Source organism: Grus americana, chromosome 1 (genome assembly GCF_028858705.1).
Source record: "Grus americana isolate bGruAme1 chromosome 1, bGruAme1.mat, whole genome shotgun sequence".
NCBI lineage: Eukaryota > Metazoa > Chordata > Aves > Gruiformes > Gruidae > Grus > Grus americana.
In genome coordinates this window covers 90,374,564-90,380,694 of record NC_072852.1, presented here as the reverse complement: position 1 = coordinate 90,380,694, position 6,131 = coordinate 90,374,564, and the positions used below count along the sequence as shown (strand labels likewise).

At 55.9% G+C, this 6,131-nt stretch overlaps 1 protein-coding gene across 3 annotated transcripts in view; it reads left to right on the top strand.

The window, feature by feature from the left end:
* Positions 1–1,585: 1,585 nt before the first annotated feature.
* Positions 1,586–6,131, top strand: part of LOC129201620 (galactosylgalactosylxylosylprotein 3-beta-glucuronosyltransferase 1-like) — a 30,642-nt gene continuing 26,096 nt past the window's right edge. The window contains exon 1 of one of the 3 annotated variants that reach the window (XM_054813149.1): positions 1,586–1,838. The gene's annotated coding sequence lies outside the window, so the exon portion shown is untranslated. The remainder of the gene's footprint in view (positions 1,839–6,131) is intronic. The other 2 variants (XM_054813148.1, XM_054813150.1) reach the window with 2 other exon arrangements.

Sequence of the window (6,131 nt, the reverse complement as noted above, 5' to 3'; positions counted from 1 at the left end):
GCAGCCTGGGATGCCAGGGCAGGATAGTACCAGCCCTCAACACACTTGCTGAAGGAGAGCGGCAATTCATACACCGCTCTGGCCGAGGGAAAGGCGCATGAGGACACAGCCAGCGGGTCTGCACAGCTGTGAGCACAGCAGCAGTGAGCGTGTCAGCACAGCAGCGGTGAGCGTGGCAGTAGGTCCTGCCCAGGCGCTGAACACATCTGGCTCAGAGCGTCCCTTTGGCAAGGGGAGAAGCAGGTGAGCAAAGGCACTGGCATGCACATGCCTGCTGCTTTGCCCATGTTGGGTTCACCTTTGTGTTGCACTCTGTAAATGTCATTGGGGCTGTAAAATGTCACTTGATGTCTTTGTTTCCGAGGTGTTTTCAGAAACATCAGCTCCAGAAACATGGCTGAGACCTGCCAGCTAACTCGAGAAAACAGACTTCTCTTGTTCTCCAAGAGCACTTTCCAGCCAAGGATCTCAAAACATTTTGCCCTGCTTAGTGTATCCCACAGCAGGAGCTTTGTTACCTGCAGCCAAACTTGATCAACAAGTCCCCACCTGAGCCTGGGACTGTGCTACCTTCTGCACCTCATGGTTTGCTGAAAGCTGTGGCAACCTCTTCAGGAGAAACTCCTGGGATGTGGCTAGTCACACGCGAGGAGAAGGCTGGAAAGAAGTCTCTTAGAGCAGGACTGCGGTGTGACAGCCCTCTGTGCATTCAGCCCCAGTTGAGGGGCTGAAGAGTTGCTTCACACACACCCCCTCAAGCAGCATGCTGACTTTATGGCTGTGAGACACAGCTCATAAGGGAGGCAGGCAGAGGAAAACCAAAGCGGGCCTGTCTTCTGCTCCCACATAACCTGCTCCTAGCCAGAGGCTGCCGGACAAACTGTTTGCTGTGGCTGCTCATGTGGCCAAAGCAAGAAATCACCCAGCGGCCGCTGCAGTGGGAAGCGGTTGCACTGACATGCCTTTGCCTACCTCAGAGCTACAAGGGAAACTGAGGCACACAGCAGCAACGTAAGCCATCAAGCAGCAAGTGGGGAGACCAAAGCCCAGAAGTATTGTGGCCCCCCCAGCTTCGGGCCGTGCCCCGTAAGTCGCCTTATCGTTAGTCAACCCTCATGGTCTGGAGCGATGGCAGGTGGCTCCTCCTCGGAGCAGCCGGAGCCTGAGTGGGGAACGAGAAATCACTCCAGCACCCGGGTAGCAGCAAAACGAGCCCCCCGGGACGGACAAAAACATCCCACCCCCTCGCCTTCAGCGGGGAGAGCACCGGCCGGGCCCGGGGGAGGGAAACCTCCCCTTTCGAGGGAAAGGGCCCCGCGCCCCGTCGCCGACCCCGGCCCCGCGTTGGGCGGCGCGGCGCTCCCGGGCGCGGCGCTCCGGGCAGCGGGGACAGCGCTGCGGCGGTACCCGGCCCCGCTCGCCTTCTCCTCGCTCCGCGGCTCGGGTCGCCTTCTCGCTGCTCCTTCCCCCCCTCGCCGGCTCCGCTTTCGCCCCTTCCCCTCTTAAGGTGGCCCCGCAGGATGCGCGGCGCGCAGGAATCGGCTGCGGGCGGCCCTCGGCGCTCTCCCCCCCGCCCCCCCCCCGCCCCGGCACAGGGTGGCCTTAAATCGGCTCCGCGCCGCGCGTAGCTGCATCGCCGGCGCCGTCTGAAGGCGGTCACCGCCATCCGCCGGCAGCACCGACGGGCCGGTCCCGGTCCCGGTCCCACCGCGGCAGGGCCGGCGGGGAGGACACACCTCCGCCCGGCGGCGGGCGATGCTTCCCCGTCAGCCCCCGGCGCGGTGCCGCCCCGCGCTCGGCGCTCCGGCATCTCCGCCGTGACCGGCGCATCTCGCCAGGTAAGCGGGACCCCCCCTCCCTCCGGGCACCGGGATTTTGGGGGTGGGGGGAGCGCTGGGGGTGCAGGGGTGACCTTGCGGTCCCCCGGATACCCAGCGCTTGGCGCTGGGAGGGGTACCCTGCCCCGCGATCAGCAGCCGGGTCCTCAGACTTCACCCGTGCTCAGCGCTCGAACCGGCTCCGCGCTCCACGGGAAACCCCCATCCTTGCACCCCCTCCCGACCCGGACACCTTCCGGAGGAGCAACATCTCACTCCCAGACTGGAATTTTCCAGCTGTGGGGAGATGCCCCCAGTCCTGGTGCCTGTCCACCCGTGGCTGCAGCAGCTGCCAAGCCAGCGCCGGGGGGGGGGGGGGGATTTCCCACCAGGTTACCCAAACGCGGGTCCCGGGCACACCGCTGGCCCCCGGCAGGTTTTATTGCGCCTCTTCGTAAGAGAAACCGGGGAAGCCGAAGGACAGAGGGGCGGCAGGGTCTGTCACACACAGCCCCGCTGGGAACCAACCCCGAGCGGGCATCCCCGTGAGGAGCTGGGGGCTTCTTTCTGGAGAGAGGTGGACTGGGACGGGGCAAGAGCTGGAGGGCTGGGGAAGGTCTCTGGCCCTTTTCACCTCTGCCTGGCACATGGGTGTCTGCCGAGGGATGCACTTGCTGGTTTTCTGGAGCAGAGTTTGGGGTAGATGTTCCTAGGTGAGTTGGAAAGAACTTTTTTTCACCCTCCAGCTCCCGCCACTTGCCCATCCAGCCCGGGGACAGGGAAGGAGAAGGAGTAGGCTCAGCAGCTGCATGAGAGGGAGAAACCCTCGGGTGCTGCAAATCCGGAAAGAAGCAGCTGGTTCCTCAGTAACTCCTTAGGCAAACCTGCCAAGGGGCAATTTCTGTGCCCGTCTGGGAGAAAGAGAGCTCATATCAGCGGGGCAGCACCAAGCATTTCTGTAGCAGAGCAGTAATGACAAGCAATAAATACCCATCCGGCAACTCAAAGCCTGCACAGCTCAGAGAGTGAGTGGGGGAGCATGAACGATGCAGCCTCTGCAGGTGCTTTCAGCTCCTTTCCTGGACCCGGAGGAGGCCTCCTTGTGCAAAGCACGTATGTGCAGAATACAGCAGGGTACCATGGCTTCACATACGGGTCTGATCACTCACCTCTGCTCGGGCTTAAATCTCGTCTGGTGCAAAAAGGGAAAAATGGATAGTGAGGTTCATACCTTGCATCCCTGGACCGCCAAACGGCCTCAGACAGCGCTAGGAGCAGGGGCCATATAGTGAGTTGGAAGATGGGTGCAGAGAGACAGCAGGGTGGGATCCTCACAGAAGGGGGGCTGTGGTTACTCTGAAATAAGATATCTTGGTAGGAGATTATGGGGGAGATCACTCTCAGGTAATAGAGAGGGTTACACGGCAGGAGGGGGACACTGGCAGAGCTGCGTGTGACAGCCTGTGTCACATCTGTTTGCAGCTGCGCATGCTGCCAATCCCCTTTTCTCTGTGCCTTGAAGCAGGATGTGAGGGCCGGGATTGCTTTTCGGTCGGTGCCTGCTCCGTGGTTTCCTGGAAGCTATCTGTTAGCAGGCGCGCCTGGGACACAGACCGTACGTGAGCACCAGCAGCCGAGCGTGTGCTGTGCCGGCCCAGCGCGAGGCTGGGAGCACGGTGGCTGTGATTCCTCCCCTCCTGGAAGAGACTTCAGTATCACTTTCAGGGCACTTCAGTCTGCACTGAATTAAGGCTCCGCAGGGCAGTTAATGTACAGAGGTAGATGCGCTGAGCAGCTACCGTGTAGTATCGGGTATTTCAGGAATCGGATGAGATCAAATTAAAGTTCTTGGCTTCTTTGGCATTTTCAGTGTAGTAGTAATAATAATAATTACAATAATTGATAAACCATTTAGGCAACATCGCAATCCCAAAGCAATTAAACTAGCTGACACAGAGCATAGCTGAGATGCAGCCACCTTTACAGCGAAGGGCCTCAGCCTGACTTGCAAGACATTCAGCAACGACGGGATGGAAAGTAAAGCAGTTGGGCTGAGGACACTTGCTCCCATGGCAAGGATTTTTAATGAGCAAGGCTCCCGCACCTTTGGGCTTTGTTACGGTGTCATTTGGGAAGACTGTTGCCTAGGGAGCTGTACAGAGCTATAGAGCAGCTAAATGTATGCAAGAGAGAATATACTTCCACAATGTACAGCCCTTAAATTCATATAATTTCCATGGCTTGGGAACATTTTTGTGATTAGCACTTGTGTTGTCTAATGGCATCTTCCCTGTGGAGTGTCCAAGGTGGTAATGGACAGCTCAAGGCTATGTCTCCTGTGTACCCAGCATCCTTTCTTCTTGCCTGTTAAGCATGGGTAGAGGTGCTTTCTGGCAGGGAACTTCCCTTTGCTTCAGCGGCAGGCCAGGAGATGTCCTTAGTGTCTGAGAGCAAAGTTGTACCTTTGTCCAGCAGCTTGCTGGCAGGAACCTGGCACAGATTCACTCCATCCGTACCCCTGGATGGCTTTCCTCCCCTCTTCACCACAGCAATCACCTGCCAGCGGCACTGCCCTGCACACCCCCTAGTTTCTCAGTGCCTTCATAGCTCTAGCCTCTGCTGACCCTCTCCCTTGGGGTGCCGATGCTGCAGGCTCCTGCTACCTCCAGCTTCCCATCGATGCGTTGGGAGGCAATGTTGCTGTCCCAGCCATGAGGAGCCACATTACAACCCCGTCCACCTCCCAGAGCTTCTTCCAAGACCACCTCTTCCCCATCTTCAGCACTCTCAGTTGCCTTTCCTATTCCAGCAGGGCAATATTTGGGAGCAATAAAGAGATCTCCTGACGTATGCTGCAAGCCTTCATGTATATGCCTACGAGGGATGAGATATTTGATAGGCTCCAAAGATGCCCTTTACTGAGCATGCAAAATTGCTCTGGGAAAGCTCTGCAATTATTCTGCAGGATGTACACAGGAAAGATGATATCTGTCCCCTTCCTCCTTGTATTTAATTGTTCCTAATAAAAGAAGAAGCCTAAAAAGGTGATAATAAGCCAGATTGGAAGCCGGGTCCCATACACCTGCAGGGCCCTGGAGAAGTCTAGAATCACTCTGCCCTTTTTGCTCCTGGCCCTTCTGTCTATTAATAAGCATTATGCTTGTCCGCACCACTTCCCATCCAGAGATCTCAAAGTACTCTGCATACGTGATTAAGAGCACTCCCTGCCCACATACAGAGCTGTTTGTCAGAATGACTACCCCCCCTTTACAAGGGAGACACTGCAGCTGATAGCGTCAGAGCTGAGACAGCCCCAGATCGTCTGTCTCCCAGACAAGGCCCCTGCATCTCTGGGAAGCAGCTCAGCCTAACAGGACTGCGATTCAAAACCTACCAGTACCATAAGAGACTAATAAATACAGCGCATAGATGAGACCTGTGGCTATCGTCACCTTCCTCTCAGGTGCAGGCATGACTGCCTATAGCCTGTTCTTCGAAAGGGACACTGGTCAGACCCCACCGATTCCTTCAGGCTGGGGTATGTCTCCAAACTGCACCCCACCCCATGGTCAGCACACTTATAAAAACTTGGTTCTTTGTCCTTTCACGCCGTTTTAAGCTGTGCAGGCTTATAATTAAGAGCTTGAAGTCTCTTCTAGCTCCCGCTCATGTGACATTAGTGCTCCCAAAGGTCTTTCCTTAAGAGCTCGAATTTATCTACTTTGCCAACGTTCCCAAGTGTTCAATCAACTGCCTTGTTGGCTTCCTCCACCGCGCAGTGCGGGGGGCTGAGATCCTTCTCCCTGAGATAAAAACATTGCACTCCGCAAATTCCTCAAATGTATAAAATGTGAGCTAAGTTTCCTCCGGAGATATGGCTTCCCAGGGCTGTGACACAGAGCTGGGATCCGCAGCTCCAGCACAGGGACCTTTAGGTTTTGCTTGCCGTTCATCCCTCCTCTGAGCAGGTAATCCCACTAATGCCTGATGCACATAGAGAAACTTGTTAAGATGGGGCTAGTTAGTTCAGGGAGACAAACGCGGAGAGATATCGGGGTGAAAACCAAAGCCATCAGCAACATGGAAGAGGGAGAATAAATGTTTTTCTACATGACTTTTCTTAGTAGATGAACTAGATTGCATTCAGAAAATGTGAAAGGTAGCAATTTGACGATAAAAGTAAGTATTTTCCTATGCTGTGCATAGTGATATATGGAACTTGCTGCTACAAGATGCTTCTGGTGCTGAGTGTAGGACTTGGGAAAAGAGGAGACATTTTGATGGATAGTAGATCATTCATCACTGGACAGGATA